The sequence below is a fragment of the Fistularia commersonii genome, chromosome 24 (genome assembly GCF_037954325.1).
Source record: "Fistularia commersonii isolate RoL2024-O1a breed Wild chromosome 24, RoL_Fcom_v1.0, whole genome shotgun sequence".
In the NCBI taxonomy this organism is placed as follows: domain Eukaryota; kingdom Metazoa; phylum Chordata; class Actinopteri; order Syngnathiformes; family Fistulariidae; genus Fistularia; species Fistularia commersonii.
The window spans coordinates 7,093,283-7,118,188 of NC_141307.1; the positions used below are offsets into that span (position 1 = coordinate 7,093,283).

The 24,906-nt window shown below is 42.9% G+C and overlaps 2 non-coding genes and 2 pseudogenes across 2 annotated transcripts; all 4 read right to left on the reverse strand.

The window, feature by feature from the left end:
- Positions 1-3,009: 3,009 nt before the first annotated feature.
- LOC147219800 (5S ribosomal RNA) lies at positions 3,010-3,128 on the reverse strand (annotated as a pseudogene).
- Positions 3,129-4,313: 1,185 nt separating this feature from the next.
- On the reverse strand, positions 4,314-4,477 carry LOC147219801 (U1 spliceosomal RNA). Its single transcript, XR_015108215.1, has one exon. It is a non-coding gene; the product is annotated as a U1 spliceosomal RNA (small nuclear RNA).
- Positions 4,478-5,092: 615 nt separating this feature from the next.
- On the reverse strand, positions 5,093-5,283 carry LOC147219802 (U2 spliceosomal RNA). Its single transcript, XR_015108173.1, has one exon. It is a non-coding gene; the product is annotated as a U2 spliceosomal RNA (small nuclear RNA).
- Positions 5,284-10,794: 5,511 nt separating this feature from the next.
- LOC147219803 (general transcription factor II-I repeat domain-containing protein 2A pseudogene) lies at positions 10,795-18,276 on the reverse strand (annotated as a pseudogene).
- Positions 18,277-24,906: the final 6,630 nt, after the last annotated feature.

Consider the following 24,906-nt stretch of genomic DNA (forward strand, 5'->3'; position numbering starts at 1 on the left):
AGACCGAACCACCCCAGAGCATACTCCCTTTGAAAATTTCCCCTCATCTGAGAGTGAACCGGAGGTGGAGAAAGTACATTCTGTCAGTTCACAGGAAGAGGAATATCAGTCCTCCAACGAGGAAGCAGATACTAATGATACAGCTGAAGACACTGATGTGGAGTTGAGAACTCAAACCAGCCCTAGAAGCAGAAAGTCAATGCGTGAAGTAAAACCAGTGATCCGCTTGACCTATGATAAACCTGGAACTCAAGCTGGGGAACCTGTGACTATTGTGCACCAGGGCATGGTCATTCACTTGAACCTCAGTGCCAGAGGAAACCCTGATCTTGTGAAACATCCTAAAACATGCCCCGACAGATCTAAGTCTAAACAGTACAGTTAGATGAGGACATCTACACCTTTTAGAAGGGGGAGGATATAGCCCGTCTAAAATTTCATTACAGACCATACAGGCTGAAATGTAAAGATGTTTTAACATTTAAGTAAAATTAAATAAGACTGAAATGGCTGTAAAACATTTAATATTTCATGTTTAAAATGTGTTCATAAATGGTTAAAAACAAGGTTTAATCTTATCTAAGGTTGTTGTCATTTATTTGGGAATCGTGCTTTTAATCGCCACAAGCTTGTGTGAAACGTACAGCTCAACATGTGCTTTTGTTTGCATCCGAACTTGTTAAGTGTCAATATGTTATTTCCTTTAATTGTATTCCAATCCCATGCGTGAGGGCGGGATGTGAATGAGGAAGGCAATAGAACATCTAGGCGCGAGGCATTCGACTGCTGCGTTTGCCGAGGGAAGTTTGTGAAGCTAAGCTGAAAGGAGAATGGTCATAAAACATTTTGGATGCAGAGTCTACGTTGCTGTTTTCGACTATTTAACCCTGTGATGAGTGAGTACTCGATGTATATGATTTTTATGCTTAGACGATATGTTTAAGTGCACATATGCAATGCTAATCGAGCGTTAGCATTGTTAGCATCTTACCGCGAGTTAATTTCATACTCTGTATGTAAAGTATATGAGCTTGGAATTGGAGACCTTTGATGCTCAGTGGACCGAGAGGAATTCTCTGGACGTTTCTGCTGAGGCTTAACCGATGAGTTTCACCGAGTGCACTTCGTGATGCCGTGATGCCAAGTCATTGCTAAGCCGTTTGCCGAGAGGGAATCGCATGGTGATGGACAACATTTGACTATCCATTGCTTCGACACCAAAAGGATTAGTGAGTACATCAAAGCACATACATTTTATTTTGGGGCGTGTGAACAAGTGAAACGGACATTTTCTTTTTTTCTGGTCCAACGATCCCGAGCATCGAATCAGGCCTGCCACGATTGAACTTTCTGAGAAAAACAGAAAGGACTTTAAGGTTATGGTTTTCTAACTGGACTGAACTTGAAGGGATGTACATGGTTTTTGAATATGTTTATGTAGTTGCAAAGCGACAAAATCTCAAATGAACGCACTACCAATTTTATTTCATTTTACTTTCTTTTAATTTTGTGAAACTAAACTTTAACTTTGTACTTAAAGAGATCTGTGTTTGTCTTAATTCATATTTTCTCCTTAGGAGATGGAGGCACCGCTATAATCAAAAAGCATAAATAAGTTTAAGTTATAAAAAAATTAAGTATTATTGTTTCTCCTGTTTACCATTGAAAATTTCACCTAAGTAACGTTCCCAGGGCCCCATCACTGCATTAACTAAGAGGTTGATACCTAGCTACTTGGGTTTGGTGCTACATTACTCTAACCAAAAATCATCAGACACTCTTTACCTTAGGCTACAGCCTAAGGCTAAACCCTAAGGTAAAGAGGGAGCTATAAAAGCCCATACCAGGACTCAAATGCACGGCGGGACAGTTAATGACAAGAGAAAGAGAAAATCAAATAAAATACACATGGAAAAAGGAAGAGTACTACAGATGCAGTATTTGCGCCGAGAATGCTCATAGAGAAGTACAAAGAAGGCCGGTGGGAGCCGCATTGCCTTTTTGTACACCTTGAAAAGTCATACGACAGGTTGCCAAGAGAGGAGCTCTGGTATCCTATGAGGAAGTCTGGAGCGGCAGAGAAGTGTGTTGCACTGGTGCAGGACATGTATGCTAGCTGGGAGACAGTGGTGCGGTGTGCTGTAAGACGGGACCAGAGAAGTTCAAGGTGGAAGCGGGACTCTGTTGGGGATAGGCCCTGAGCCCCTTCTTGTTCGCAACGGTGACGGACGGCGTGACGGATGAGGGTAGACGTGAATCTCCACGGACCGTGACCTTTGCAGATGCCGTTGTGATCTGTAGTGAGAGCAGAAAACAGGTGGAGGTCAAGATAAGATAAGATAAGACCTCCGTCTCGCCCCGGAGACGGAGGTCCTGGTGGAGGCTGATGTTCCTGCTTTACAAAAAACATCATGGCTGATGCATCTTCCGCATCTGCCCGGTCACGTGGTGCACGGCCCCCCGACAGGACGCCGAATCATAAAAGTAAACCCTACACTTCATCAACCAGACTCCTAGGAATCTGATGAATGAATGGGGAAAAATGAAAGAGAGCCAAGGGTAAAAGCGCTGACTACTGGCGACCGCAATAGGAGCAGAGACGAGTGTAAAAAGAAGCGAGGAGGGCATTGAAGAGGATGAGGAATTCAAAGGCAGTGGGTCCTAATGACGTACCATACATGTGGAGGCATGGAAGTGTCTAGGAAAGCCAGGGGTACGGAGGTCAGCGGCTTGTATTATTCAACAGCGAGAGGCACAAACGAGAGAAAAAGAAATTCAGCACACATGGAGAAATACTGTACATGGATGACAAGAAAGGCGGCGAGACAACGGAAAGTGACCGAAGAAGGTAAGGCGGGGAAGTAAGATTGAGCGCGTGTCGTGCCAGGCTTCACAGTGACTCCGGTGGCACAACCACAAGGGAATGAGCGGCGTGTGTCAGTGTGTGAAATGTTGGCGCTCTTGAGAGACAGCACCCCCTGCTGTCGAAAGAGAGGACGAACATGAAAACGCTTACGGCACATGGTATTCCCAGGCAGTCTCCCATCCAAGTACTAATCAGGCCTGACCCTGCTGGGCGTCCGAGATCAGACGAGATCGGGCATGTTCAGGGTGGTATGGCCGTAAACGAGACTAGCCTACGCGGAAGGGCATTTTATAAGCAGCCGTCCTCTTTGTTTTCAACCTCCAGTCATTCCCACATCTGTCTGGAAGCTCCTTCTATTTTGTTTCCATGATTACAGCCAGTGGCGCCCAAGGTTACTCGAACCAAAAATCATCAGACATACTTTACCTTAAGCTGCAGCCTAAGGTAAAGAGGGAGCTAGCAAAGGCCATACCAGGACTCATATGCACGGCGGGACAGTTAATGACAAGAGAAAGAGAAAATTAAATAAAATACACATGTAAAAAGGAAGAGTACTACAGATGAAGTATTTGCACCGAGAATGCTCATAGAGAAGTACAGAGAAGAGCAGTGGGAGCCGCATTGCCTTTTTGTACACCTTGACAAGTCTTACGACAGGTTGCCAAGAGAGGAGCTCTGGTATCCTATGAGGAAGTCTGGAGCGGCAGAGAAGTGTGTTACACTGGTGCAGGACATGTATGCTAGCTGGGAGACAGTGGTGCGTGCGGTGTGCTGTAAGACGGTACCAGAGAAGTTCAAGGTGGAAGCGGGACTCCGTCGGGGATAGGCCCTGAGCCCCTTCTTGTTCGCAATGGTGACGCACGGGCGGGCTGACCGATGAGGGTAGACATGAATCTCCACGGACCGTGACCTTCGCAGATGCCGTTGTGATCTGTAGTGAGAGCAGAAAACAGGTGGAGGTCGAGATAAGATAAGATAAGATAAGATAAGATAAGAACAACTTTATTAATCCCGAAGGAAACTGTTGTGCCAGAGTTCCAGAAAATATAACAGTAATAAATAATAAAAGGCAGAATTAGAAATCAAAATAAACTATAAACTGTAAAGTGTCTCGGTGAAACTATAGAGAGGTGGGGGTATGCTCTGGAAAGGAGAGGAACGAAAGTTAGTCGCGGCAAGACAGCATACATGTGTGGGGACGAGAGGAACTCGGGTGGAACGGTGAGGCTACAGGGAGTGGAGATCAAGAAGCAGGAGCATTTCAGGGACTTGGACACTCTGGATTGTTTTCTGGCCCGATCGTAAATCCACGCTTTCGGGGTGCACCTGCCATGTGCAACGACAACTCCCTGGTTGGGTCACAGCCCGGCCAGGGAGGGTGGGCGCGCGCGACCATAAACAGTGAACCCGGCCTCCAGCGACACAGACTTGCTCTTGAACAGCACGACAGGGGAGAGCGCGGACGCAGTCCCCCACTACCAGAAATTATGCAGTTGAGATTCCCACATTTGGGGAGTTCACAGGGGTCAGCACAGCCGCAGTGCAATGGCTGAGCCTCGCCCTGGGTGAACCACCTTCTTGATCATGGTATCTCCCCTGCCAGGTAAGTATGAGTCGCACGTGTCCCGCGCACGGACCGCTTTCACACGCACGCCGTTCTCAGTCGGGGGGGGAACCCACGCGGACTCGCGCGCGCGCACACACACACACACACGTACACGCGCACACACGCACACGCGCACACATGCACACACACACACACACACTCCGTCAAAAAACCGTCAACTCTGAGTTCTGACGGGCCGGGACGCCGAAAACGACACAGACGCTTCAATTTTCACGAAGAAGTCAGAGGACAACCGGAACACGTTCCGTCCGTCCTCCTGATACCGCGAGGGGTTTCTGCCGCTCTACGGCCGGGAGAACTTCCCCCTGAGCCCAGTCTGACACAGTCTATCGGGGGCAATCCATCCGTTTCAAATGCGATCCATTTAGGCTCAGTTCTGGTCCATAGTGGGATTTTATCGGGCTGCACGGGGCGAATGGTAGGGACAGGGTTTCAGGCAGACACGCTTGTGTGTCGTTATCTACCGCTCCCTACCGGCAGAAACCACGGGGACAGCGTCGCTGGTCACGCAGGGCACAGACAAGATCTGGATCCCGTGTGTGTTGGTTACATATGACGTTGTTGGAGGCCACGGCAACCTTGACATCAGACACAAAAGCGGGGGGTGCACCGTTCCCGGAGATACTGCAATACCGGGTCGATGCGCGGAGTGGACGGAGCAAGCCCCTATTCCATCTCCCTGTTCCAAAAATCAATTTAATATTAGGTCCAAGGATAGGGGACGTATCAGATGTTAAACTCATAAAAACAGATACTACACTTGATCTTAGCCAAAAGGCCGAGAAGCGATAGCCCCGTGCCCTCGCTCGACCCCACCGCATCCCCCGCACCGTCAGCTTCACTCACGACTTCATACAAGAAACAACATGGCTGAAGCATCTTCCGCATTTGCCCGGTCACGTGGTGCACGCCCCCCGACAGGACGCCGAAGCATCAAAGTAAACCCAGGACTTCAACAACCAGACTCTTGGAATCGTGTCCCCTTCAAATCCACCTGGAATGTGGCAAAAAGTCGCCCGTGAGGAGAAAAGACACAGGTGGAAACGGGACGTTTGCACCGCTCACGATACACTGGGCTGCAAACGGGCGCCATCTTGTGAACCCGTCTGGTTACCGCATCGTTGCGACCAGCTCTCACAGAGACTCGTTGCTCATCGCCGGGAAACACAATTCAAAAAACGTCACGAACACAAGACAACAGTAAAATGGATTTAAATCCACATTTACATTTAATTACATTCATGTTTTCGTCACTACCAGCAGAACAATTTTTAAACACGACGGTAAATCATCTCGTCCCGTGGCGAACACCCACTGGACCCCGGCACCCCAAACAGCCTTCGACGGCCTTGAACGCTAACCCCGCCCCGCACCGGCTAATACCGGCTGTTACGACGACTGCTGGTCCGGACGGAGCCGATCGCACTCGGTTAGACCACCGCTTTTTCGTTGTCGTTTGAGTCGCCAACACTCAATTACCGACGCGCTCCGAGGCAAGATATCGGAAGGCCGCGAGCTAGTCTGTTTGGCTAGCGGAGCGGCTTAGTTAGCCTTACCTCAGCTCACGAAATCTGTGACGTCGTCGAGATTTCTCGGCCGAAAGGACCTAAATTACCGTCAAAAATCACCGGGAGTTGCTTCGCGGTTGTTATAAACACGGTCAATTCGGTTGTAGGTCGAGAAATCGTCACTATTCTCTGTAAAAGTGAACTTACGTCGCGGGGCTGGACAGCGCTCTTGACCGGAAACACATCGTGGAACCCCGGAGCCTTCAGGGACCGACATAAACGGTCATAAACTCTTCGGTTCAATTCTACTTCGAACTATTTAAATTAATTCTACGTCAAACTATATGAATTAATTCTAATTCTAACCATATGAATTAACTGTACTTTAAATTATGAATTAAGAAAAGAGATGTGGGACCTGTGGAATCCTCTCCGTGGACACTTTCATCCCGAGTCCCGCTTCTCTGTACTCTTATACTGGCATTCTGTGGCTTAACTGATGCCAGACCACCATCGATGACATGCAGAGGTTTTTAAATGCACTGAATGGAGAGAAGTTCTGACACACTGTTGATGAATCAGGTCCAAGTCCAGTCACCCAGCAGCCCAGGAGTCTCCTTCTGTGCGCCGGTCTGCTCCAAGACCTCCAACATCATCCCCGTCTGCAGGAAAACAAAGAACCACAGGACCCTGGGTACAGATCTCCCATCCTGGCTCTGTAGGAGTGACTGACGTCCTCTGAGCACCTTGTTGTTCTGTCTTACCTGAGATCCAACACCGGCCCGCCCTGGACCCCCTGCTGTTCACCGAGAGTGAGCAGGACCAGAGGAGATGCCGTGATGATGAGCACTGTTGTGCAACTTGAAAGTCCTAGAAAGTGACATCTGGACATCTGGAGCTCATCTGAATATAAACCACAGTGGGTAAAAACACAAACACATAAGCTGCACTTGTCTGTAAACTGCAGGTGTTCACATTGTAACTAGATATTTACACATTAACCTTTTTTTTTTACTTTTAATTAGATACATACTGTTAACATTTGCAAATATGTCCTGGAAAAGCAGTGCCTGTAACACGGCTGATGGAAAATGTTCATAATGAATAAAACAAGGAAAAGTTCATCCATTTTTTATCCCCACTTTGTCCCAATCCGAGTCATTTTTGGCTTTGCACATTTGACCCTCTGTTGCTATTCAACTATGAGAGACAGTGCTGGGGTTAAAGAGATTTGATAAATTAACTGGTAAATTCTTCAGTAAAATAAGTATTTGGTTACCAATAAACAAGATATCACAGAGCTCCCACAGACCTGTAACTTCTTTTTTAAGATGCCCCTCTGTTCTCCACACCTTACCTGTATTAATGGCACCTGTTTGAACTGGTTACCAGGATAGAAGACACCTGTCCACAACCTCAAACCGTCACCCTCCAAACTCAATCAGGCCAAGACCAAAGAGCTGTTCTAAGGACACCATAAACAAAAATGTAAACCGGCACCAGGCTGGGAAGACTGAATCTGGACTAGGAAAGCAGCTTGGTGTGAAGACATCAACTGTGGGAGCAATTATTAGAAAATGGAAGACATACAAGACCACTGATAATCTCCCTCCATCTTGGGCTCCACACAAGAGCTCACCCCGAGGGCTCAAAATGATGAGACGCCCACAGGGGGACCTAGAGAATGAGCTGCAGAGAGCTGGGACCAAAGTAATAAAGGCTACCATCAGTAACACACAACGCTGCCAGGTACTCAAACCCTGAAATGCCGAATGTGTCTCTCTACTGAGATAGTATGTGTCCCATCGCGTCATCTAAATTTACTGGAGGGCATTTGGATGATTCAAAAGAGGACTATGAATGTCCTATGGTCAGATGAAACCAAAATACAACTTTTTAGTAAAAGCTAAGTGTGTCGTAGCTGGGGGAAGGAATGCTGAATCGCATTCAAAATAACACCATTGCCAGTGTGAAGCATTGCTTTGGGGCTGTTTTTCTACAAAGGGACCAAACGACTGATCAGAAAGGCTGAAAGGAAAGAATTAATGCGGCCATGGATTCTGAGATTTGGAGTGAAAATCTCCTTCCATTTGCAGGAGCATTGAAGATGAAACGTGGCTGGTTTCAGCATGACAATGATCCCAAACACACCGCCCGGGCAATGAAGGAGTGGCTTTGTAGGCAGGATCTACAAGAGGTAAGAGGTCTGCATGGAGGAATGGGCCAAACTACCAGCAACAGTGTGTAAAAACCCTGTGAATACATCAAGGGTAGGCAAACCCTTCAGCCGAAGGGGATATTCAAATCTTTGTACTTTTTAAGACCTTAAAACACTTTATAGCCTTGCCTTTGACACTTTATGGTTTTATTTGTATTTCTTATTCTCCCTCCTTCCGACTATTATTTATTATTGTTATGTTTTACTTGAAACTCTGGCACAACAATTTCCTTTGGGATAAATAAAGTTGTTCTTATTCTTAAACAGGCCACATCTGGCCCATCAAAGATTGGTACAGAATTCATGCTTGATATGTATGATTGGATCAACGAATGTGGGAGCTCAAACTGGAGATGATCAATTTTTGGAGCTACTTCAGAACTCTTGAGAATTTATCCTGAACTGAATAACACGGATTGGCTTTGTTATTTAACATTTACTGTGGACCTACTGACACACATGAATGAGCTGGACGTGAAGATCCAACCAAAAAAACGGTTTGTGAATGAAATGCAAGCAAACGTCAGAGCCTTCAAAACCAAGTTGGTTTTATTTTCAAAGCAAATATCAAAAGAGTCTGATATGTACTGTTCACAAATCCATTTTTTGTTTTACATGTATCATATTGTCAAATTTTAAAAGTCAATCCGGCCCCTGAGCCAAAAAGTTTGCCCACCCCTGGAATACCTTATGAAGACTTTTCAGAAAACCTTTGACCTGTCATTGCCAGCAAAAGGTATATAAGAAAGTATTGCAATGAATGTTTGTTCCTGACCAACTACTTATTCTCCATCATTATGTCCAAATAATTTTGTTAAAAATCAGACAATGTGCTTTCTGTCTCTCATAGTTGAAGTATACCAATGATGGAAATGAAAGACCTCGATCATGTTTTTGAGTGGGAGAACTTGCCCGATTGTTGGCTGACTAAATACTGTTTTGCCCCACTTTATCTGGATACTGGGCACTGACACCTATTCAAATCAACATTTTGAAATGAGCTGATTTGGATTGTAATGATCATTTTGAGCTTATTTTAATCAAATTGTCAAATATTCAAATACAACATTCAAGTTTTTAGTTTCACCTATGAACAGGGTAATGGCAATCACCACCAACAACACACTGAAGTCTCACAGCACCTTGACTGGACTGAAAATCAATGTCAAAATGAAGCTATGAAAAACAGTGCACCTCTGCGTGAATTCTGTCCTCTTTAAACATATCTTGAACCCCCGGTGCATGTCTTTGCGATAACAAGTCATAACTTCTCACTCCAAACTCACCTGAAACACAAAAACAAATAAAATCTTCAAAGGGCACAGAAGAGACCTGCATGTTTTATTCCTCAACTGAGCCAAGGCTTCTTAATCCATCCCCACATCTGTCCTCTGGGAGGCCTTCAACCTCTTCCAAGTGCATGAAACCACCACAAACCTGGTCAGAAGCTTCCTCCAGCATTTCTTATTCTGTAAAACAACCACAGAGTACAAAACATGGTGATCATTGGAAGTGGGCTTCAGGGCAGGCTGCGCCACATCCCCTCTAGCCTTTACCATGGCAATGGAGATGATCATCGGTGCATCTCGGTGGAACGACGGAGGGGAGCTACTGCAGGCTTGACAGCGGCTGCCTCCGATTCGTGCCTCCAAATAATTATTGGAAAAGCCCCCCAGTACAACAGTCAAAGAACATGAAATGACCAACCAGATCCCCACCATCACCTCTACCAAATGCCAGCTGGAGAAGCTTCACTCCAACACTACCTGGGGAAGAAGAAGTTGGAAGCCAACAAGTAAGGGAGCATTTCCATCGTGAAAGGAAAGCTTACTGGCCACGGTTCCACCTCGTCGAAACAGCCATTCCTTTGATATCAGAGCTGCAGGTCCAGCCTTGGATGGTGGAAGCCTCAGATGCAGAACAGACCAACGCTGCATTGAATCCCTTCAGTGGGTTGTAGGACAGGATACAGATTGGATTGGAAAAGCAGGATTTCCCTTGAAAGGTAGTAAACATCAGACTTTTCTACTCATCCTGAAATTTATTACAAAACACACAAGAGATGTGTTTCAGTATTACACATTTACAATACGCAATTAAAAATGTGTCTGTAGATCTTTGTGCAAGTCGCTACAAATCAGCCTTGCTTGTTCAGAGATGATTAAAAAATCCTTTTCACAGAAAGGTGGATTTAGAACTCAGTAAAATTAAAAAAAACATTGTAACAGTTTTACCAGAGATTTTCAATAATAATGTTTTCGTTTCCCATATGAACAAGCAGATGAAAATGTGTACAAACAACAGACGAGAGTGCCACATGACCACAAGCATGTAATTGATTCCTAAGTACAAATACAACCACTAATACAAAAGTTTTTGAGTCATGCATTGCTCCATTCAGAAGCTGATCCAGGGTCAGTCATCGCAGCCATTCAACGACAAGAAAAACGTCAACTCTGAGTTCCGATAGGCCGGAATGACCGAAACGACACAGACGCTTCAATTTTCATGAAGAAGTCAGAACACAGAACACATTCCGTCCATCCTCCTGATGCCACAATTGGTTTCTATTGTTTTACAAACGGGAGAACTTTGCCACGATCCCAGTCTGCCAGTCTTTAAACGCGACCAGTGTGGTGGACGGATCGGGGCTGTCGTCTTTTGTCGTCAAACACAATCCATTTGCGCTAAGATCGGATTCCTTGGTGGGAATTTACTTCGGTACACGAAGCAAGGCGTAGAGACAGGTTGTCCAGTTAACAAACTTATGTCACACATCACCTATAACCCTCCTGCCTCTTTGCATTATCATCTACCAACATAATACAGTAGACGCACCAAATGGCACGTTAAACATTCGTCTCCACGATCTTTGAGATGTCTCCCATCGAATATGTTATTATTTGCAATTTAACAGGGTGCACCGTCATCTTCACTTCAAACAACATCGCTGATGCGTCATCCGCATCTCCTCGGTCACGTGGTGCACGGCCGACCAATAGGACGCCTTCTTCTTCTTCTTCTTTCGGCTTTTCCCGTCAGGGGTCGCCACAGCGAGTCAACTTTCTCCATCTAACAGTTTCTAGTCCATACATCATCGCTGGTTTCACCACTTTCTTGTACACCTTTCCGTTCATTCTGGCCGATAGTCTTCTATCACATCGTACCCCTGACACTTTTCTCCACCCATTCCAATCAGCTTGGACCCGTCTCTTCACCTCTTTTCCACACTCTCCGTTGCTCTGGACTGTTGACCCTAAGTACCTGAAATCCTCCAGCTTCTTGATCTCCACTCCCTGTAGCCTCACCGTTCCACCTGAGTCCCTCTCATTCACACACATATATTCTGTCTTGCTGCGACTAACTTTCATTCCTCTCTTTTCTAGAGCATACTTCGACCTTTCTAGATTTTCCTCAACCTGTTCCCTGCTCTAACTACAGATCACAATGTCTGCAAACATCATGGTCCATGGAGATTCCTGTCTAGCCTCATCTGTCAGCCTGTCCATCACGATTGCTAACAAGAAGAGCCTCAGAGCTGATCCCTGATGGAGTCCCACCTCCACCTTGAACTTCTCTGTTACCCCTACAGCACACCGTACCAGTGTCTCACAGCTAGCATACATGTCCTGCACCAGTCTAACATACTTCTCTGCCACTCCAGACTTCCTCATACAATACCAGAGCTCCTCTCTTAGCACCCTGTCATATGCCTATTCTAGGTCTACAAAAACACAATGCAGCTCCCTCTGGCCTTCTCTGTACTTCTCTATTAGCATTCTCAACGCAAATACTGCATCTGTAGTACTCTTCCTAGGCATCAAGCCATACTGCTGTTCACAAATGCTGACTTCTGCTCTCAGTCTAGTTTCCACTACTCTTTCCCATAACTTCATTGTATGGCTCATCAACTTTATCCCTCTGTAGTTGCCACAATTCTGCACATCCCCTGTATTCTTAAAAATAGGCACCAACACACTTTGTCTCCATTCTTCAGGCATCTTCTCACTCTCTAAGATCCTGTTGAATAATCTAGTCAGAAAATCTACCGCTGCCTCTCCTCGACACTTCCATACCTCCACAGGTATATCATCAGGGTCAACTGCTTTTCCCCTCTTCATCTTCTTCAATGCCTTCCTCACTTCACTCTTACTAATTTTTGCTACTTTGTGGTCTACAATAGTCACCTCTTCTACCCTTGCCTCTCTTTCATTTTCCACATTCATCAGTTCTTCAAAGTACTCTTTCCATCTTCCCATCACTCTTCTAGCATCTGTCAATACATTTCCCTCTCTGTCCTTAATCACCCGGACCTGTTGTACATCCATTCCATCTTTATCTCTCTGTTTCGCCAACCTGTATAGATCATTCTCACCCTCCTTTCTATCCATCCGAGCATACAAGTCATTGTACGCTTTTTGTTTTGCCTTTGCTACCTGTATCTTTACCTTTCGCCACATCTCCCTGAACTCCTGTCTATTCTCTTCAGTCCTCTCAGTATCCCACTTCGTCTTTGCTAACCGCTTTCTCTGCATATACTCCTGCACTTCCTCATTCCACCACCAAGTCTCCTTATCTATTTTCCTTCCAGATGACACACCAAGTACTCTCCTATCTGTCTCCTTGATAATACGAGCTGCTGTTGTCCAATCATCTGGAAGCTCACCGTGACCACCCAGACCCTTTCTCAACTCCTCCCTGAAAACCATGCAACACTCCTCCCTTTTCAGCTTCCACCATTTTGTCCTGTGCTCTGCCTTTGTCCTCTTCATCTTCCTTGTCACCAGAGTCATCCTACAAACCATCATCCTATGCTGTCTGGCAACACTCTCACCTACAACTACTTTGCAGTCACTGATCTCTTTCAGGTTACCGCATCTATACAAGATGTAGTCTACCTGCGTGCCCCTACCCCCACTCTTATAAGTTACCCTATGTTCCTGTTTTTTCGGGAAAAAGGTGTTCACTACAGCCATTTCCATCCTTTTTGCAAAATCTACCACCATCTGTCCCTCTGCATTCCTGTCCTGGATACCAAATCTGCCCATCACTTCTTCATCCCCTCTATTGCCATCGCCAACATGTCCATTGAAGTCTGCACCTATTACCACTCTCTCATTTCTGGGAATATTCTGCATCACTTCATCTAACTCATTCCAGAACTTCTCCTTCTCTTCAGATTCACATCCCACCTGCGGGGCATAGCCACTAACAACATTGAGCATCACACCTTCAATTTCCAATTTCAGACTCATAAGTCTATGTGACATTCTTTTCACCTCTTGGACGTTCCTAACAAACTCCTCCTTCAAGATAACTCCTATTCCACTTCTCTTCTTGTCAGTACCATAATAGTACAACTTAAAGCCTGCTCCTAAGCTTCTAGCCTTACTACCCTTCCACCTGGTCTCCTGGACAAACAGTATATCCACCTTCCTTCTCTGCATCATGTCGACAAACTCTCTACCTTTTCCTGTCATAGTCCCAATATTCAAAGTCCCTACTCTCCCTACTCCCTACTCCCAGGCTCTTTCCTTTCCTCCTCTCTCTCTGCTTCTGAACACGCACTCCTCCTCTTCTTCTTGTTCTTGTTCTTCAACCCAATAAAGCCAATAAAGCCACAATAAAACCATCTAGTCAAAACAATTTTGACTAGATGGCTTTATTTTTAAAACCCTGCAGCAGTAGGTGAAGACATTGTGTAGAATCATGTCATATTCAGCACCAGATACCAGCATTAAGAATACCATGGTTATTTTCAATATGTGCCAAAAATCTTTAACTTGGAAGATAAAAACTTTTTGACCAAATGCCTTTATCTTTCATTGTTGAGTCTGGATTTGAGTGAATTTATTCATTTTGTAGATTCTATATTTTGTAGAATCCCTTAATATTCAGCATATTTCAGCACAAGACACAACCTTTAAAGAATTCCAAAGTTATTTACAACTTGTGCCATAAACATTCAACTTGGTGAGATAAACATTTTTGACCGAATGGCTTTATCTTTTAAACCTGCTGCTGGATTTCAATAAATGTGACGTATATTGTGTAGAATCATGGCCTATTCAACATATTTTATCACCAGACACCAGTTTTAAGAATTCACTTGTTATTTATAACTTGGTCCAAAAAGCTTCAACATCATGACATGAAGAGTTTTGACCTGATAGGTTTATGGTTTAAACCTTTGGGTAGATTTAGGTAAAGATGACATACTTTGTGTAGAATCACATCATATTCAGCACCAGGCACCAGCATTAAGAATTTGAAAGTTATTTACAACCTGTGCCAAAAATCTAAAACTTGGAAGATAAACACTTTTTGACCAAATGGGTTTATCTTTTAAAGATGTGGCTCCATATCATTAACTGTCGCAGATATTGTGTAGAATCATGTCCTTTTCAACATATTTTAGCACCAGACACCAGTTTTCAATAATTCTTTTCTTGTTTAAAACTTGTTCTAAAAAGCTTCAATTGGTAAGATAAACACTTGATGTCCAAATGGCTGGATTTCAGTAAATGTGACATATATTGTGTAGAATTACGCCCTATTCAGTATATTGCAAAAACAGACACCAGATTTAAAGAATTCCAAAGTAATTTACAACTTGTTCCAAAAAATTCAATTTGGTGTGAAACATTTTTGAATAAATAGCTTTGTCTTTCATTCTTTCGGCTGGGATTGAGTGAATTTATACATTGTTTCGATAGTGTATTATCACATCCTAATCGGGAAATTTCAGCACCAGACACCAGCTTTAAAGAATTCCCAAAGTTTTTTAATACCTTTGCCAAAAACCTTAAACTTGGAAAAAGCTTCAACTGGTGAGATAAACACTTTATGTCCAAATGGGTGTGTTTTAAACCTGCAGCTGGATTTCAGTAAATGTGACATACTGTATATTGTGTAGTATCACTTCATATTTAACATATTGCAGCACCAAACACCAGTTTTTAACAATTCACTTCTTATTCAAAACTTTTTTCAAAAATCTTCAACTTGGTGAGGTAAGATCTTTTCAACCAAATGCCTTTATCATTTAAACATCTGGCTGGATGCTAGTGGATCAGACATTAATTGTTTAGAATCACATCCTATTCAGCATATTTCAAAAACAGACACCAGTTTTGAAGAATTACAAAGTTATTTCCAACTTTTGCAAAAAAAACCCTCGACTGGCTGAGATAAAAAATTGACCAAACGGCTTCATATTTCTAACTGTCGGCTGCATTTAAGTAAAGATGATATATACTGTGCAGAATCACATCCTATTCAATAATTTTCAACAACAGGTGCCAGCTTTAAGGAATTCCAAAGTAATTTACAACTTGTTAAAACCTACTAAACCTTCAACATGATATTGATACATTTGACATATTTTGTGTAAGTTCAAATCCTATTTAACATATTTCAACAACAGAAACCAGCTTTAAAGAATTCCAAAGTAATTTACAACTTGTTCCAAACACCTTCAGTTTGGGTGATAAACATTTTTGAATAAATGGCTTTATCTTTCATTCTTGCGGCTGGATTTGACAGAATTTATACATTGTTTAGATTCTGTATTGTTTATAATCACATCCTTATCGGGAAATTTGAGCTTCGGACACCAGCTCTTAAGAATTACAACTTGTGCCAAAACTGTCAACTTGGTGAGATAAAGATATTATATCCAAATTGCAACTATGAGAGCGCAAAGACCAGACATCCCCCTCCCTTTTTTTTTTTGATATTAATGTATTTTATTTCCTGAGTTAGCAACTTGCTCCTTTCCTCACATTTACTGTTCGTAAGTATGTAGTACCACATTCCACCACAGGATGGCGTGAAACCAACTGTGACTAGTTTGCCGAGACGCGGTCACAGCATTAGTTCAGTGCTGTGTTGGACGCCAGTAATGTGGCTAATGTCTGTGTTACAGCCGACAACAAAACCCGCAAAACCTACACACTGAATCATCATCATTCACGTGTGCAACACAACCACTACAAAAGCTGATGCAGAAGCTGTAGTTAAACCTATCTGTAAATACATTCTGTCAACCCATGGCATACCCCAGAGAATAAATGAAGTTGCACACAATGGGTCAAGTTATGGTCAAGTTATTAATTGTCTTTAATATGAAACCAGATTAATCTTATTCTTAATGATCTGTATTTATGAGTGCAAACAAATTTCGTGTCATCACACTTTTTTTCTCTCTCTCTCACTGCACTCCTGCAGTCTACTTGCTGCTGCTGGCTCCTGAAACTTGGCATCTTTTTGCCTTCACAAGTGCATTGATATTGGGTGTGAAATCCTAAGTAGCAGCACATTTAACAATGTCATTCAAGTGTTTATTTGTTAATCTTGAGCGCTGCTTTGTTTTATTATTGTTCATTACAGAGAACACCTGTTCACAAAGATAAGTAGTCCCAAACATGGATAGAACCTTTGCAGCCATGGCTGTTAATTTGGGGTAACCTGGCACGAGATATTGATAAAACATACCCAATCCCACGGACCCAAATTTATCCTTCATAGCGGAATCGCACTGCAAGTCAATAAGCTCGAGCTGAATGTCAGCTGGCATATCAGAAGGCTTCACTGTAAATGGCGAGCGAAAAAAGCCAAATTTGTTCTCAAGTTCATTGAATACCAGAAACCTCTGCTCAAACTGTTGCAGCAAATCTGTTATGTTGTCTTTATATTTATCCAAATCATTATCGGGACGGTCCGGTGCCTTCGGACGCACAGCTGTGAGACAAGAGAAATGCGCGGTGTCACCGTTGGATAGCTGCGACTCCCACAGTGACAGTTTCATCTTGAACGCAGTTATGCTGTCGTAATATTGAGTGACAACTCTGTTACGGCCCTGCAATGTAGTGTTAAGTATATTCAAGTGTTGTGTAATATCAACCATAAACCCAAGATCCTGCACCCATTCCTTGCATTTAAGTTCCTTTACTGGGCGTACCTTCTTCTCCATGAACTGTCCAATTTCCCCTCGTAGCTCAAAGAAGCGCTTGAGTACTGCACCTCTGCTTAACCACCGCACGTCAGTGTGGTATGGAAGGACGGCATGAATGTCATTGTCACTGAGAAATGTGTCAAACTGACGGTGATTTAGCCCGCGTGCTCTGATGAAATTGACAGTTTTCACAACCACACTCATAACATGGTCCATTTGCAGTGTTTTGTAACATAACACCTCCTGGTGCAAAATACAGTGAAATGTCCAAAACTCTTGTCCTCCATTTGCAGTCTGTACTTTGTCACGGAATTTTGTGGCAACGCCTGCCTTTCTTCCGACCATTGATGGCGCACCGTCAGTAGCCAGGCTCACGGCACGGGACCAGTCCGCTCCCACCTTGTCCAGCGCCCCAACGAGAGCACTGAAAATGTCATCTGCTGTTGTGGTGTCATTCATGGGCACCAATTCAAGCAGCTCCTCGGTGATGGTCAAAGTTTCATCAACACCTCTAATGAATATGGCCAGTTGAGCAATATCTGTGACATCGCTGCTCTCATCTATTGCAATTAAAAATGCGATAAATGACTTGATTTTCTCTTTCAGTTGGCTGCTCAAGTCACTTGAGAGTTCTGTTACCAGATCTGCGACAGTGTTCCTCGTTAGACTAATATTGGCAAAGGCAGGTCGCTTTTCAGGGCACACGACTTCTGCAGCCTTCAGCATGCATGTTTTTACAAACTCCCCATCAGAAAATGGCTTGGATGCCTGCACCAGCTCGTTGGCAATGATGTAGCAAACTTTTACAGCAGCATCAGCAATATCGCGGCTGCGCGTAAAAGCAGACTGCTGTTTCTTCAGACCAGCGACCAATTTGTTTATCTGGTCTTTCCTTATTCGTCCTTTCAAGTGGTCATACTTGTCTTTATGATGAGTCTCATAGTGGCGCCGAATATGAAACTCTTTGAACACCGCAACTTGCTGATTACATACCAAGCACACTGGTTTTGCATTTACTTCTGTGAATAAATACTTCTCAGTCCATTTTTCCTGGAAAACTCTGCACTCTGTGTCCACTTTTCTTTTTTTTGACAGTGCCATTTTGGGAAGAGTGTGTTGACCGATAACTTGTTTAGTAGTGGTGAATGGTGAAGCAAGATTGCCGGTTTATTTTTACTTGGACATATCATGTTGCGAATGTTTATGTCCTGTGACTAACTTGTGTCAGTGCCGCATGCTGGATGTGAGTGCTTTTATACATTTACTGCCCTCCAGCGGCCGGAGGGAGCATTTGGTTTGTATTTATTTTAAAAAAAAATCACAACTTTTGATAGAAATGAGCTAGAGACTGGCTTCTTTTTTTGACATACTCAGAAATTTATGCCGGGCCGGATTAAATCATCCAACGGGCTGCGTCCGGCCCGCGGGCCGTATGTTTGACATGCCTGAGCTAGAGGGTAAAGAGGACAGTGACACTTTAATGCCATTTTCACAGTTTGACCCTCTTGGATGGATTGTGAACGGAACTTGGTAGCAAATAATTTTAAAATGTCTAACACCTGTAATTGTGATTCTTATTCTGTTTTGTTTGTTTACTATGTGCGTTATTCCTTGTTTGAGATGCATGATTGCTAAAATGGCTTCCGCAGCCTTGGTTCAGATGGCGATAATGTCACGGCTGCGTCCCAATTGAGAATCAGCGCCAGCTGCAGCAGCGGCCAGCTGCCGCTAATCAACATCTCCATAAAGAGCAGCGGCACGCTCTCCCTGGGGCCAGAGAATTGTGAGACTCTGCCTGAGACCCTGCCTGTGACCCTTCATCTAACCCTTCATCTAACCCTGTTGCTCGGCTCACCCCCCCCCCCCCCCCCCCCCCCCCCCCCCCCCCCCCCCCATCTTGCCATTGAAATAAAGAGATCTGATCTGATTCCAGCCCTGGTGGTGTGGTTCCCTGCCCGACTCTGCATGGACTGTGACCGAATTCTCTGGCCAACATGGACTCGGGGAGCCCACCGCCGGGGCCCGGTCTCAGCCCCGAGGTGAATCTGCGAGGCTGCAGAGATGACCAAGGCCGCCAAGACAACCACCCTGTTCCCGCTTTAAGCCCAAAGAGAGACATCACAGGACTGTCGCAGCTGCCTGGAGTGTTCCCGCGACAATGGCTGCATGCGTTGTGTCTGTTTTTGCGGCCTCCGCCACGGGACCGTGGCGTGTGTTAAGATGTGATCCAAGAAAAACATCAGAGCTGTCAGGAACTGTTTAAGAAATTAGTGGTTTATTAGAGGTCAAGAAATACACTTACGAGAATTCCCGGGCCGATATGAATGTCACCCCGAGGGGATCGTTCGCCCTCTCTTGACGTCCGCTGAGGCGCGTCCAGTCGGATGTGCAGATGAGGAGGTTTCGGCCCGGATCTCAGGGAGTGGCAGTGATTTATACCACTATCTCGATGGTCAAGGTTATTTCCTAATATGGAGTTGTTTTTCATAATTTTTGGAAGAGGGCAGCTAGTTACCAGGCTGTGTCTTGGATTGGGCCTTCGGGATACGTCATCGCTAGTGCATTGGGGGTGTTAGTGGAAAAATACAAAGTTGTGTGTACTTTTGCCATCACGTGATGCGTTCCCGCGCGTGAATCTCGTGCGGATTTTAACAGTTTTTGCAAGTACACTTGGTAACACAGGAATTCTGACTTAAGTTAGGGAATTTTGCAAGTCCCTCTCTTGACGTGAGAATCCTCACGTCACACAAAATGTAAACGTAGTATGTAGAACGAAAGACTTCATGTTATACAAAAATATAAACTTAGTAGGTGATAAGAAAAACTACATGTCATATAAAATGTGAACTTAGTAAGATAAACTACATGTCATATAAAATGTGAACTTAGTAAGAAAAACTACATGTCATATAAAATGTAAACTTGAGTGGAGCGAAAAACCTGCTGGCCTTGTTACATGTTTTTGTTTGATCAATGGTGCAGGGAAATTCTCCACTCGGCTCCCTGGCCTGGCTAGCCATTACATGAGATGAGACATATATAATGACAAAAGCATAATACAATTTGGTCGTGGTTTGGGATTTTAACAGTTGCCCCGAGTGACTCTTCCTGTTTCTGAAGAGGAAGGGGATGTCTCACCATGGGCCATGCCTTCACGCCTGTCCTGCTGGACATTATGGACAAAGAGGGAAGGACATCAGTCGCTGCTCAAAGTGTCGCTCCATGGATTGCGAGCGATGCTTCAGCAAGGATTTCTGCGTAAAATGTAAGCCCGGTTTCCACCTTCGCAAAGGCAAGTGTCTGAGCCGATGCCCAGAGGGAATCATCCCCAACCAGATGGACTGCATCGAGGAATGCCTCCCATCTTTGCTGGGCGATTGGAGTAGCTGGACCACCTGCTACATCGACGGCGCCGCCTGCGGCGTCAGATGGGGATATCCGACCAGAACCAGGGACATCCACTCTTCGATGGTGGCATCCAAGGAGAGAGCGTCAGCGTCCTGTCCTACACCCACCCAGATCGGCTCCGCGGGGCGCCGGTACTGTCAGGATCTCCTCTCGGTAGCCGAGAGGAGACACGGCTGGGTCCTAATTGAGAATCAGCGCCCAGCTGCGGCACCACTCCCATGCGGCGGCCAGCTGCAGCAGCGGCGGCCAGCTGCCGCTAATCAACATCTCAAATAGCAGCGGCACGCTCTGCCTGGGTCCGGAGAATTGTGGGACCCTGAATGGGACTCTGCCTGTGTCTCTTCACCTAACCCTGTTGATCCCCCCCCCATCTTGCCATTGAAATAAAGAGATCTGATCCGATTCCAGCCCTGGTGGTGTGGTTCCCTGCCCGACTCTGCCTGGACTGTGACAGATAATAGCAGTGCAGACCAAACCAAGGACTTACTACAATGGACAAATATATGAGCGACTGCCTATGAGTGGTTCAGAAAAAGAAAATTATAATGATTCGATTGTGGAAGACGACGATGATGTTGGATTAAGTGTTATCTTTAAACTGTGTGCCAACATGGTGTGATGATGCAGAAGTGTCTAACATTGTTTGTAATCTCATAAACAGGAGGGAAATATTAGTTTTCTCTATATTTATAACTTTGTTATTTCGATTGCTTACATGATCTATGTCCTTAAAATGACCTTGCTCCTTTAACAGGAATTGTGTCTTCCATGACCTTAGATTCCAATGGTCATAAACATCTTTAGATAAGAACTTATACCCCTTGAATGTAAATTCTAATGGACATAAACAATTCAGGACAGAAACCTCCCCTGTATATCATCCTGGACAACATAAGTATATGCATGAACTATAGTATCCAATGAACGTTGTTATGTAAATAAACACATTCACACAATAATTCATACGTCCTATTCAACATATTTTAGCAAAAGATACAAGTTTTAAAGAATTCCCTTCTGATTTAACAGTTGTTCCAAACACTTCAACTTGGTGAGATAACCCTAGAACACTAATGTTAAAATTAGTAACACAATCACTAACGTAGGGTATATTTTACCCAATACAATATCCTGGATAAAATACAGCTTTCATCAATTTTAAAGATGGGCTGATGGGAGGTGCGACACAATCATACAATTAATAACATCAGTGAGCAGCCTGAAGCCTCCCAAGGACCCTCAAAACTCGGGCAATGGCAACACAATGAAAATCATATGATGAAAATTGTGTGGGTGAAAATAACCCAACATTAGTGTTCTAGTGTAAACAATTTTGACCAAATGGCTTTATCTTTTAATCCTGTGGCTGGATTTCAGTAAATGTGACATATATTGTGTAGAATCACATCCTATTCAGCAAATTTAAGCACCAGACACCAGCTTTAATGAATTCCAAAGTTATGTACAACTTGTGCCAAAAAGCTTCAACTTTGAGATAAACACTTCTTTAGCAAACGACTTTATCCTTTAAACATGCGGCATGATTTCAATAAATGCTACATATATCATGTAGGATCACATCCTATTCAACATATTTCACAACCAGGCACCAGCTTTAACGAATTCCGAAGTTATTTACAACTTGTGCCAAAATCTTTCAACTTCGAGAGATAAACACTTCTTGACCAATAGGCTTTATCTCTGAAACCTGCAGCTGCATTTCAGTAAATGTGACTTACTGTAATTGTGTAGAATCACATTCTATTCAACATATTTTACCACCAGAAATCAGTTTTAAAGAATTCCCTTGTTATTTGAAATGTGTTCAAAAAGGTTAAACATGGTGCAATAAACAATTTTGACCAAATGGCTTTATCTTTTAAACCTGCGGCTGGATTTAAGTAAATGTAAGAATTAGCATTAGAATAGGAACAACTTTACTTATCCCGAAGGAATTTGTTGTGCCAGAGTTACAAGAAAAACATAACAATAATAAATAATAGTAGAAAATTGTATAAACAGTTATAGAAAAAAAGGGGAGAATAAGAAATACAAATAAACTATAAAGTATCTTAAGTAACAAGTGAAGACGATTAAGTGTCTTAAGGTCTTAAGTACCAAGTAAAAGATAAGGAGTGCACAAGAGTATGAAAGAATATTGTACATGAAGCTGTTTTGAAATGAAATATTTCATAGTTAGGAATGTATATACAGATAAATGATTACAATTTACAGTAAGTGGGTGAGAATTATTATTATTTTTTTTAGGTTTAAGATTTTGAGATTCCCTGCGGCTAATGAGAGATGAATTAGAAAGTCTGATAGCTTCAGGTAGGAAAGACCTCCTGTGGCGTTCAGTGGAGCTTCTCGGTGGTATCACTCTGTGGCTGATCGAGCTTTGACAGGACATCAGTGGCATGCAGGGGGTGATGAACATTGTCGATGATGCTGAGGAGCTACCTGCGGCTAGATTTCAGTAAATGTGACATTTTTTGTGTAGAATCGCATCCTATTGAACATATTTCAGCAACAGACACCAGCTTTAAAAAATTCCAAAGTAATTTTCAACTTTCAACCAAATGCCCTAATTTGGTGAGATGAACATTTTTTACCAAACAGCTTAACTTTTCAAACTTACAGCTGGATTTGAGTTAATTTAAATATTGCGTATATTTTTATTGCATAAAATCATATCTAATTTAGTATATTTCAATACCAGACACCAGCTTTAAAGAATTCCTTAGTTATTTACAACGTGTTCCAAAAAATTTCAATTTAGCGAAATGAACATTTTTGACCATGTGGCTTTATCTTTCATTTTTGTGGCTGGATTTGACTGACTTATGCTTTTTGTAGATTCTACATTGTATAGAATCACACCCTAATCAGCATATTTCATTTCCAGACACCAGCTTTAAAGAATTACAAAATTATTTACAACTTGTGCCCAAAAACCTTCAACTTGGTGTGATAAAAACTGTATTTCTCAATGGTTTATTGTTTTAATCTGCGGCTGGATTTCAGCACATGTGAAATATATTGCGTAGAATCACCTCCTATTCAACAAATTTCGGCAACAGACCAAAGCTTTAAAGAATTACAAATTTATTTACCACTTGATCCAAAAACCTTCAAATTGGTAAGATAAAAATTTTTGACCTATTGGAATTATCTTTTTGACCCGCAGCTAGATTTCAGTATAACAACATATTTAATGAAATATCACATCCTAATCAGCATATTTCTTCTCCAGACACCAGCTTTAAAGAATTACAATGTTATTTAGAACTTGTGCCAAAAACCTTCAAATTGGTGGAATAAACAATTTAAACCAAAATGGCTTTATCTTTATCTTATCCAAAATCCTTCTACTTGGTGAGATAAACACTCGGTTTCCAATGGCTTCATTTTTAAACGTGCGGCTGGTTTTCAGTATATATGACATTTATTTTGTATAATCACATCCTATTCAGCATATTTGAGCAACAGACACCAGCTTTAAAGAATTCCAATTAATTTTCAACTCGTTCCAAATGCCTTAACCTTGGTGAGATAAACATTTTTTACCAAAGGACTTGACCTTTCAAACCTGCAGCTGGATTTGAGTGACTTTAAATATTGTGTAGATTTAAATTGCATAGAATCATATCTAATCATATTTCAATACTGAACACCAACTTTAAAGAATTCCTTAGTTATTTACGACTTGTTCCAAAAAACTTTGATTTGGCGATATAAACACTTTTGACCAAATGGCTTTATCTTGCATTTTTGTGGCTGGCTTTGACTGAACTTATGCATTTTGTAGATTCTACATTGTGTAGAATCACATCCTAATATGCATATTTCATCAACAGACACAAGCTTTATAAAGCCGTTTGGTAAAAAATGTTTATCTCACCAAGTTTAAGGCATAGGGTGAAATAAACATTTTTCACCAAATGGCTCTATCTTTCATTCTTGCGGCTGGATTTGAGTGAATTTAAACATCGTAAAGATTCTGTGTTCTGTAAAATGACATCCCAATCAACATATTTCATCACCAGACACCAGCTTTACAGAATTCCAAAGTAATTTATAACTTGTGCCAAAAAACCTTCAATATAGTGAGATAAACACTTTATATCCCAATGGTTTATTGTTTTAGCCTGTGGCTGGATTTCAGCACATGTGACATATATTGTGTAGAATCACGTCCAATCCAACATATTTAGAACTCGACATCAGCTGTTAGGAATCCTCTTGAAATTTAAAAATTGTTCCAAAAAGCTTTAACTTGGTGAGATAAAGAAATTTGAAAAACGGACCTTATCTTTGAAACCT